Genomic DNA, 10720 nt, shown 5'->3' with positions numbered 1-10720 from the left:
CAAAGAGGGTCCTCAAGGTATTCAAGGCAGTGAATCCAATCTTTGCTGAGACCAGCCCTGCCCTCTCACCAGTTACACAGTCCAGTTAAAGCTCTCCAAGATTGAATCCACAGTAGTCATAAATACTAATATACAGTTGAAAACCACCAAACAAAACTTTAAAAAAATTTTATTATGGAAAGTTTCAAACACAAAAGTAGAGGGAATGGCATCATGAATTCCCACCTTCCATCGCCCAGACTCACAACTATTAACATTTTGACAGTTTTGTTTCATCTGTTTATCCCTCCACCCTTTTTTTCCTTAGAAATATTTTCAAAGAAAATCCCAGACTTTATATTATTTTACTTAGCCCCTGCACCCTACCTGTGCTTTATGTGCTGGTCCTGGTGAGAAGTCAGGTGCCAGATAAAAGATTGTTTTGTTCATATTTAAGCCAAATGGAATGCTGTTTTTATAGGTCAAAAGTGGCCAAATATTGGCAATATTAGATGGCTAATGCTTCAATATGAATCTACTCTAATAGCTAAGGATTCTTTTTTTTTTTTTGATAAAACCATGAGCCATTATCACACTCAGCACAATTAACAATTAATTCCTTCATACCTAACACTGAGTTAATTTTCACATTTTCCCAATTGTATCAAATATGTTTTTGTATCCGCCATTTGTTTCAAGCAGGATCCAAACAAGGTCTGCACATTGATTTGGTTAAAATAAGTTTTTGAAGTGTTCTCACTGTCAGTTGGCACTCTTGTAGGAGCCTAGAGAGGTGCCATGGAATGGTGAGCAATCCTCAAACAGAAAAAGTCCGAAGAATCAGGTCCCAGCTCCTTGTGTCTGTTATTAGTATACACACCTATTAAATAATGTACCATATATACACGTGCACATGCATATGTGTACATATCTCACTGTGCCAGGCATGGTGCTCTCTGCTTCACATCCTTTCTGCTTTTATCCTCATGAAGTGGTTGCCAGTATCATTCTTGTTTTGTAGGTGAGGAGGGACTCCATGGAGGTCGGCTGACTTGCCCCCATCACCAGCTAATAAGTGGCAGAGCTGTGGTTGGAATTCAGGTGTGTGGCTCCGAAGTCCAAGCTCTCAGCTGCCGCACCCGCCCGGTGCTTTATGCTCCAGCCCTGGTGACCAGTCAAGTGCTAGACGCATGGCTGCTGTTATTTTATTCCACAAAATACTGAGATCTTGTAGGGAAGAAGGGACCCAGAGCTTGTGGAGGTAAACAGTAAGCCAGGGTTGAAGGACCGCATCCATGTGACTCGGGGGGGTCGGGGATCTGGGACCATCCATTGCATCTCCCCTCTCCCTAATCGTCCTCGCCCAGGCATTCCTGTTGGAGCCCACCAGCTTCATTTTCGTGCCCCCCCCACCCCGAACTGATGACCTCCAGTCTTCTTGCCCTCACTTCCTTACCCCCAGGAGTTATTCCTTTTGGTCTCGTGTTTTATCTGCTTTTCTGCTCAAGTCTCTTTTGCCTGCTTCCAACCCCCGCCTCCAAGCTAACCCCAAATCTTCAATTATAACATATTCAATTATAGTGATTTGACTAATGGTGGACCCTGAAGCTAACGAATCCAGTATGGGTGTTTCAGATTAAAGGACCCAAGCTCCTCCCCCTGCTGGGCGATCTAAGTCTCTCCGTTCCCAGTGCATTACCGTTGGGCACAAGGCACACCCTCTATGCTGGCCACTTTGGACTGCTCCGCTGCCATGATGTGGTCAACAGGATGCCCGGCTCACATAGCACTTCCCAGGGAGCTGTCTGCCTCACAAGGACACCAGAAGGGGGGTATTGGGGGGAACGTCCCACCGGTGCTTCTCCGACTTTAATAAGCATACGAATCACATGTGGATCTTGTTAAAATGCAAAATCTTATGGTCTAGGGTGGGGCCAAGATGCTGCCTTTCTAACAAGCTAACAGGTGGTGCCAGTGCTGCTGGTCCGTGGGCCACCCTTTGAGCAGCAAGAATCTAGAGCACTGATTCTCAACAGCTGTTGCACTTTAGAACCTTCTAAGATGCTTCTCATTAAGGGAGACCTAGGTGCAGGGAGTTATAAAAAGCTCCCCAGCAGATTCTAATGAACAATCAGAGTTGAAAACCCCCACTTTGGAGGCTGAAGCAGGAGCAGGAGTTGGGTGGCCAGTTGAATGAATCACTGGCCAAGTGGAAGAAGTAGGGGTGGGCGCAGGAAGGAGGGGCTCCTGGCTTGTAAGCGTCTTCATTCCTTGTGCTTCCTGCCTCTCCTCACTGTCCCTTACCTTTTCTCTCTCTTTTATTTCCTCCCTACCAGTCCGTCCACTTCCTAAATCCTCATCTCAATGAGAAAAAAGCTGAACAAACAGAAAATCAACAGCTCTTCTTAGATCACTCCGAGAACTGAGGAGACAAGGCTACCATCACCCTGAAAACTAGAGAGAAGATACAGAGAACGAGAGCTTACCAAGGGGCACGCGTCCACCATTGGAGCCAGTGGGATGACTTCAGCCGTAAGTGACGAATTGCTGGAGGTTCAGGGAGGACAAGCTTGAGAATTAAAATTCCAAGGGTGGGGGTGGGGGTGGAGGTGTTTCTAGGGAACCTCTGCTCTGTTTATTTCCTGAAGCCCCATCAGATTCTCAGGGTGCAGACTGAGGAAATGTCCCTTCACACTTCCAGAAAGGAGAGGGGAAAAGATGTGGCTTCTAGGAAATAAATCTTTCTGAAAAAGCTGCTGGAATTAGAAAATAACCTGAAAAGCAAGCAAACGGCAATAGCATACAATGCTCGGTGCTGGGGACTGAGGATGAATAAGACTGGCTCTCTCGTTTCCAGGAGCTCATGGTCTAGTAGGAAATGCATCTGTACATACAACAGTGCTTACCTGAGACTGAGAGTTACTGCCCATCACATTTTATCTCCGCTTCTTCCATAGTAATCGAACTCTCCTTTTTAGCTGAGCACATGCTCCCCAGAATAAAGATTACATTTCCCAGCCTCCCTGGCAAGGCAGGTGTAGTCATATGACCAAGTACTGGCCAGTGGGATGTGGTGTCCTGACACTGAGCAGACATCCAAGCCCTCACCACCGCAACTATGAATATGACCTCATTTGGAGAAAGGGCTTTTGCAGAGGTAATTAAGTTATGAATCTGATGGTGAGATCACCCTGGAAATGAGGGGCAGCAGCTCTCCATTTCCCCTTTTCTCTTTTCTACTGGCTGGAAAGCAGGTGTAATAGTGGGACCAAAGTAGACATCTTAAACCTAAGAAGGAAGCCTCGACCGAGGACCTGGGTTTCTGATGACTGCAGAGTCACCCTAGCAGCTGACATTTATGTAAACTGAGAGAGAAATAGATTTCTAATTTGGTTAAGACTTCGTGATTTTTGGATTTCTGTCTCTTATAAGAACCTTTTACTAACATGTGTACCAATTAACCACGATAAATCTGTTTCTTTTTCGGCCTCTCATAAATATTCAAAATCCAAAACAATGTATTAGGTAAGTTTATTTCACTTGGAATAACATATAAACTCCTTTAAACAGTCAGGAAGGCCCTGCGTGATCTGACCCCTGTCTCACTTGTCCAGTCTCACCTCAGCCCTCTTCTCCCGCGTGTCGTGGGTGTGCTGCAGCCTTATGCCTGCGTTTTTTTTCATTCCACAGATACCTTGTGAGGACCTGAGTAGGCACTGGGCACACAGGAGCAAGGAGCAGGGGCAGAACCCACCCTTACAGGGGCCCCTGCTGTTCCCTCAGTCTGGGGCGGGGTTGTCCAACAGAGCTTCCTGCAGGGATAGAAATGTCCTGTGTCTTTGCTGCCCAGTATGGTAGCCACTAGCCGCATGTCGCTATTGAGTGCTTGAAATGTGGCCAGTATGTCTGAGAAACTGAATTATTAATTTCACTTGATTTGAAATCAGTTTACATTTAAATAGCTACATGTGACTAGCCACTGCTGTCAGGATGGATGGACAAAGCTTGGCCACACTGCTCCCTGGCACACATGGCTAATTCCTTGGGGTGGTTTAAGGACAGGGTCACGGGTTCTTTGGCACACCTCTGACTGAGAGATGGGGTGTACATCCCCTCTTCTTGAATCGGATCGGCCTTGTACCTGTATGATGGAAGTGATTTTAATGTGACTTTTGAGGCTATGGAAGAAGCCTTGCGGCTTCTGCCCTGGCCTCTCAAAGGCCATGCTCCTGGGACACTTGCCACCCAGAAGCCCCATCGCAGAACCTGGCCCCACGCTGTGAGAAGCCGAGGCCACGTAAAGCAGCCATGTGCAGCTGCCTCATCCTTTGTGTCATCCCAGCCTAGGCACGGTGGTAGTTTCGTGTGGCTGCCGTGATGAATTACCACTGACTTGGTGGCTTAAAACAACAGAAATTCATTCCCTTGCAGTTCTGAAATGTGCCAGAAGTCTGAAATCACAGTGTCAGCAGGTGTTGGCTCCGTCCGGGTCTCTCTGCCATTCCTCCCTCTAGTGTCTGATGGTAGGGGCAATCCCCGACATTCCCTGGCTGGTAGACACATCACCCCAGTCTCTGCCTCCATCTTCACATCACTTTCCCCCACGTTTCTCCTCCTCTCGACTCTCCCTCTCCTTTCTTTTATAAGGACACCAGTTATTTGCTTTCGGGCCCACCCTAAATCCAGGATGATCTCATTTTAAGATCGCTGACTATGATCACATCTGCAAAAATCCTTTATTCCAAATAAGGTCATGTTCACAAGTCCTGGAGTTTAAGACTTGACGTATCTCTTTGGAGCCGCTGTTCAGCCCAGTACAGCCCCAGCCACGGGCGTGCAGAGGCCCAGAGGTGATTCCAGCCCCCAGCTGTTTCAGTTACTCCCAGACACTCATGTTTTCCTGGCTCAGACCCTAAACACTGTGGAGCAGAAATAAGCCATGATCACCGTGCCTTGTCTGAAATCCTGACCTACAGAACGTTGAGCATGATAAGATGCTACTCTGTGCCACTGAGGTTTATCATGCAGTGATAGATGCCTGGAAGTTCCTATCGATCTTTTCAGTCCCAGATTAAATAACAGCATTTCTTCAGCTTCTCCACTTCGATACTTCCTCCATGTCTAAATTACATTCCCATCTCTTCCCTTTTCCTTTCTGGCATATACCACAATTTATAATTGTATATGTAGTTAGGTGTTTTTCTTGTTTAAATGTCTGTCTGCATCACTAGACTTAAGTTCCGTGAGGGCAGGAACCATTCAGCGCTATGTCCTCTGTGTGTACCAGCCACACAGTGAACACCCAGTAAATACTTGCCAAGTGAATGAGATTCTGAGCAGTTTTGTTTCTCTGTCAACTGAACTGATGCAGCTCTAGGAAGGAAGGCATTGTTCATTTTGCCTTCGTGCTCTCAGCAGATTAAATAAGCTAGAACGCAGCAAGTGGGAAGCAAAATGTTCATTTTCCAGGATTCAAACAGGAGTTCGTGCCGTTTTAGTTCTTTGCACTTGAATAATTGCTGTGGTTTTTAGTTGCGGTGAAAACAAATGAAGAAAGTGAACACAAGACAGAGCTGGTCAGACAGCCAGACTGAGAGAGACCTGCTTAATTTTTTAAAAAACATCTGTAAGTTCACAGAATGAACCTTAAGTTGTCCTGGTATGTGAGTGTGAATCTCACAAAACTCTTCCATGAAATGAAAGCTTAATGACAAATCAAAACGAACAGGCTCTCCCTGACATCTTTGACATCATCCGTCTTGTTCTAGAAAGTCCCTGGGTGCAAATTCTGAGGATATTTTTCTTGGAACAGAAACAAAAATAGGACTGGAAGGAAAATCAAAACATGCTAAATAATACCAGGCATTGTCAGATCGGACCTGCAAACCAGCTGCACAAATGAGCATGGGGATAGAAAGTGAAAGAAATCAGGAGGCCTAGGAACCTTAAAAGCTGAGTACGAGCGCTTGGCACTCACCATCCTTGCTGTCACGCTCATCTCTGTGGTCAGTGGAAGGACTCCTGATGCTCCCGGATGCATCCAGCTTTCCCACTGTAGGAATTTTAACATGATCTGCAAGACCCTACGTGGGCAGGTTCCAACTATGTTTTCTCACACTCTTCGTCTGTCTGGCATCCAGCTCTCACAGTGCCAAACTAATGCCCAGAGTTGTTTCCACTGTGCTGTGATCTGGAGCCCACACTCTGAACCACCCCCTTGTCCAGCTGTCACACACCAAGCCAGTGCTTCCCCTGCCCTAAATCACCCCAGGCCAGTAACCAAACAGCTAGGGACCACCTCTAGAGCCAAAGCCCAGTGACATATTCCAAGTAGCCACACCCCCACTGTTTCTTCTGCCCTGCCTCGCCTTTCCTGGGGAAGCTCCGATCGAAGCTCTGACCTTGACTTTCCCCTCACCCCACTTCTGCTGCGTGACCAAACCTGGTTCTTCCCCTGTGGCCTTGTGTGGCCAGACACGCACTATCCTCCCAGGAACTGTAAGCAATAAATTCTTCTCTCACCACGTTGGCATTTCCACATCATCACTCAGTCCCCTTCGTAAGTTAAAATCCTGTGGGTACAACTCTGATCGGCCCTGGGGACTTTGCAGTCACTGTTCCCTCTACTAGCAGCACTCTTCCCCCTGTTTCTACGTGGCTCCTCTCTCCGTTAAAATCTCTGGTCAAACATCACCACATCCAGGCAGGCTTCCCTGAGCACCTCATCTAACTCACATACTTACCCCTCCCAACTCTGGAAGTCTCCATCGCTTTATCCTGCTTTATTTTTCTTAATAGCTCTCACCACCACCTGACTCATTAGATATTTGTTTCTTTTGTGTATTCTCTTACTCAACGCTGCATGTAACTCAGGTTCCACTGGAGCAAGGCACAGATTTTTGTTTTGTTAACAGCGAAGTTCCCAGCACTTAGCACAATGCCTGGCACACAGTGGGTGTCAAATATTTCTTAAATGATTCAGTTTTATTTTTCCAGAGCACCTGGCCTGTTAATGAGTACACAAATGGTCAAAATCTCCTTCAAATTTATAACTCTCCTTGAGCCCAGAGATCCGTGAGAAGCCAGTCCTCTGGATCAATAAGACATGAATTTCTAAAAGGGAGTTAAGTGGTTCAGAAACATACCCTGGATAATCCCAGGGTAAAATCCTAGGCAAGCAGGTTTGTGGAATCAACACTGAGGGTAGGACAAGTGAGCAATTACCATTCTGGGATTATCTGGTCCTCTGCCATTTCTTGGAAAACTTGCCTGGCTTCGGGTTTTGTGCTCTGTGACTCTGAGGGGATCAGAAAAATATTTTCCTTTCTCATATAGGAACAGCATCGTGCCCTCTCTTGAGCTTGAAGCAGGGTCTAGGAAGCATTTTAGCAAGGGTTGGCCTAGACACCCTGCGTCGTGTGCCGGGTGCTTCCCTACAGACAAAGCTTAACTCACTTATCTCTGCGAAAACAGTTCGCCGGTTACACATCCAGCTCCACACCAGTGCACACTTGATACTGGCAGCCTTTTCCACCAAGGAGCACAAACGTGCAAACACATTCCAGTGGAAGGCTGTGTATCACAAGGTGCTTACAATGATGCATCTCAAAAAGATCTGTATCCCATGTAGTTAAAGACAAAGAAAGTCTAGCAATGATGGCCAAAACTACAGAGGCTTAAAAAAGGGAGGGGAGGGGACGAACGAAGGGAGGGAGAAAGGAAGGAAGGAGGGAAAGAAGGAGGTATTGCTCTCTCTCAAAGACATGAGACGTGCCCTCCCTCATTGGTCTGCCCTATTGCCTCTGTAAAAAAATCGCCCAAGTAACTTTCATGCAGGCTGATTTGGAGGCTGACACACTGTTGACCTTAAGTGTTTCCCTTCACCTAACCCAGATGCTATCATGTAGAACTAAACTTAGATCAATTTTCTCCAGTCTCAGATTTAAAAGACATTATAAAAGATTATTGAAATGAGGAAAGTTAGAGAAAGGAGAACCTGAGAACAAGAATTTTTCTGTCTCTTACCCTGTCAGGGACAGAGCTCGGGTAGGCAGGGCTAACCAAGCCCTGGTCTGTGTAGATCCAGGTAAAGTTCTGCTGGAACACAGCCACACCGTGTGTTTACATCCCATCTGGGTGGCTCTGGAACCGCTGCGTTGACTGGTTGCAGCAGAGATGGCCTGCAAAGCTGAAAACACTGACTATCTGGCGCTTGACGGGAAAACTTCGCTGATCTTTGTTAGCTATTAAAGAAGCAGGGTGACTCACCAGCCTATTGTGGTTTGCCTACAGTGTTTCTGAGGACTGTATAATGCCCTTCACTTTCTCTCTTTATCAAGAAACCTTCTGAATGTAATTAGATTCCTGAAGTATGTTTTTCTACTAAAGAAAGAGAATGTTCAGACTTGCTACACAAATTTCTGTGCATCCTGGACAGTTGTATTTCTTACCGTAAATAACTAAAGTGGCCTCCTGTACAGTCTCTTATAAATTCACATGGTACGCCAGTTTTCAGGGGCTCTAACATCCCTTTATATTAGGTCCAGACCTGCAGGGTGGGAGGACCGTGCTCTGGACCTGAGCTGACCCCTTGGAGTCCGAGCCCCAAGTTCTGGCCGCACACGGCAGTCCACTCACATCCCTTGGGGGATCAGGGAAGAATTTGTGCCAGGAATGGGCTTGGTATTTGTGAACTTTGATTTCCAGGTCTCTTTCCCTTTAACTATTGTTATTTTTCTTTATTGAAGTAAAGTTTTAAAAATCAAATAGAAATACAGAGTTAAAATAAAAGTAACAGTCACTTCCCCAAAGTCCTTGTGCTCTCCAGTTCCTACTACTCACAAGCAGTTTTTCAGGTCTCCTTGTTACATTTTTTCACATTCGCCTTCATAAATTGAAATAGCTTGCTAAATCATGCTCTTTGCAGTACAGTCATGTGAAATAAATAATGAGATCCCTCCACCCTCTTTTTTTTTTTTTCCTTTTGCACAGTCCTTTGGAGCTGTCCTACTCCATGACTTGCAGTGACTGTTCTCCGGGCTGCTGCCCAGCTGTAACCTGGGAGCCTCCCTTCAGCATCGTTTTGGGGCTTCCGACTTTCTCCTGTTTGGGATTCCTCATTTTCTAGGCCCTGTATCTTTTCACTCTGAGTTGATGGAGCACACTCTTCTGTTGCTTCATGAAAAAGAATGAATAGAAGCTAAAGTTTTCATTGCCCCTTTGTTTTAGTCTCTGCTTTATACTGGAGGCTCCCTCAGTCTGGTAACCCATTGCTGGAAACTCAAACTTTAAGAGTGAGGTAACTAATTGTTCTTATCTTTTGATAATAAAGTAAGGTGATCCAGAAGTACCTTCCCACCATAAACAACTGGAAAACTGGGCAAAAAAAGTAGGAGAAAACTGCTTCTAGACATTGGACAACAGGCAGCACAGAACTGTGATCCCAGTGGAAAGGGGAACCAGCGGGGCGAGTCTTACCACTCCTCGGCTTTTTACCTGGAAGCAAGGCCCGGACAATTGCACAAGAAGGAGAAACCTAAACAGAGGTCAGAGTTTAGAGAGGTTAGGGTGGCTAACATTTTCAGGGCAGAGTACTTAAAAGGCAGGAACCACAAAGACCTACAAAAATCTGCATAGGGTCTCTCTTGATAGTTAGGCTGAACACCAGTCTGCTTATGCATATGGTGAAATTCCACTGGACAGCAACAGCTGGGGAAAGAATAATTGAAATGGAGCCATGAGATAAATCTCAGATCTCACAGGGCTGAAATCCTTTTAAGTTCCCACCAGAGTGGAGAGATCTCATTGAATACCTACCTGAGGCATTCACTAGAGACCACAGAAGGACCATGATTTAAAAGTGGGGTGAAATTGGCTTTAGTGTAATGGATACCCTAAAACTGCCTTAAAAGAGCTAAAAAACAAGCTTTAAATTATCAAACTAATCTACAAGTAACTTAAACTGCCTGCCAGAAAAAGTTCAACACACTTTAAAGGAAAATAAAATCCAGCACTTGGTGCCATAAAATTCAAAATGTTTGGCATCCTGTCAAAAATCACTAGCTGCATGAAAAAGCATGAAAGTGGGGCCCATAACTAAGAGAAAAATCAGTCATTAAAAATAGACTAACAAATGATAGAGGTGATGGAAATTGCAGCAAGGACACTAAAACAGCTGTTATAAATATGTTCCATTAGCTCAAGGATGTAATAGAAAATCCAGACATGATGAGAAGAGAAATGAGAGGTAGAAAAAGATCAAATGGAGGTTTTTAGAAATGAAAAATACCTGAAATGAAAAATGTACTGGCTGAGATTAACTGATTAGATACTGCAGAAGAAAAGATCAGTGAACTTGAGGATGTAGCAATAGAAACTACTCACACTGAAACACAGAGAGACAAAAAGAAAATATTGAACAGAGCCTCAGTGAGCTGCAGGACAAAATCAAGTGGTCTAACATACTTGCAATGGGGGAAGGGGTTACAAGACAAATATCTGAGGAAAGAATTTCTAAAAAAGCTTCAAATCTGGGTAAAACTATAAACACACTAATCCAAGAATCCCAATGAAATCTAAGTAGAAGAAACAAAGAAGGTCACAATCAAATTGCCAAAAATCAGTAAGGGATAATCTTCAAAGCAGCCAGGAGGAAAAAACAAACTGCACAAACAGAACAAAGATCACAATTAATGGAGACTCATCATTAGAAATTGCACAAACCACAAGACACTGAAGTGAC

At 45.1% G+C, this 10720-nt stretch overlaps 1 long non-coding RNA gene across 1 annotated transcript in view; it reads left to right on the top strand.

Moving 5' to 3' along the window:
- The first annotated feature begins 213 nt into the window (after positions 1-213).
- LOC116661783 overlaps positions 214-10720 on the top strand; it is an 82873-nt gene continuing 72366 nt past the window's right edge. The window contains exons 1-2 of the long non-coding RNA XR_004317747.1: positions 214-1080; positions 2316-2511. This is a non-coding gene — a long non-coding RNA (uncharacterized LOC116661783). The remainder of the gene's footprint in view (positions 1081-2315; positions 2512-10720) is intronic.

The sequence above is a fragment of the Camelus ferus genome, chromosome 3 (genome assembly GCF_009834535.1).
Source record: "Camelus ferus isolate YT-003-E chromosome 3, BCGSAC_Cfer_1.0, whole genome shotgun sequence".
Lineage (NCBI taxonomy): Eukaryota > Metazoa > Chordata > Mammalia > Artiodactyla > Camelidae > Camelus > Camelus ferus.
This window is presented reverse-complemented; position numbering and strand designations above follow the sequence as displayed.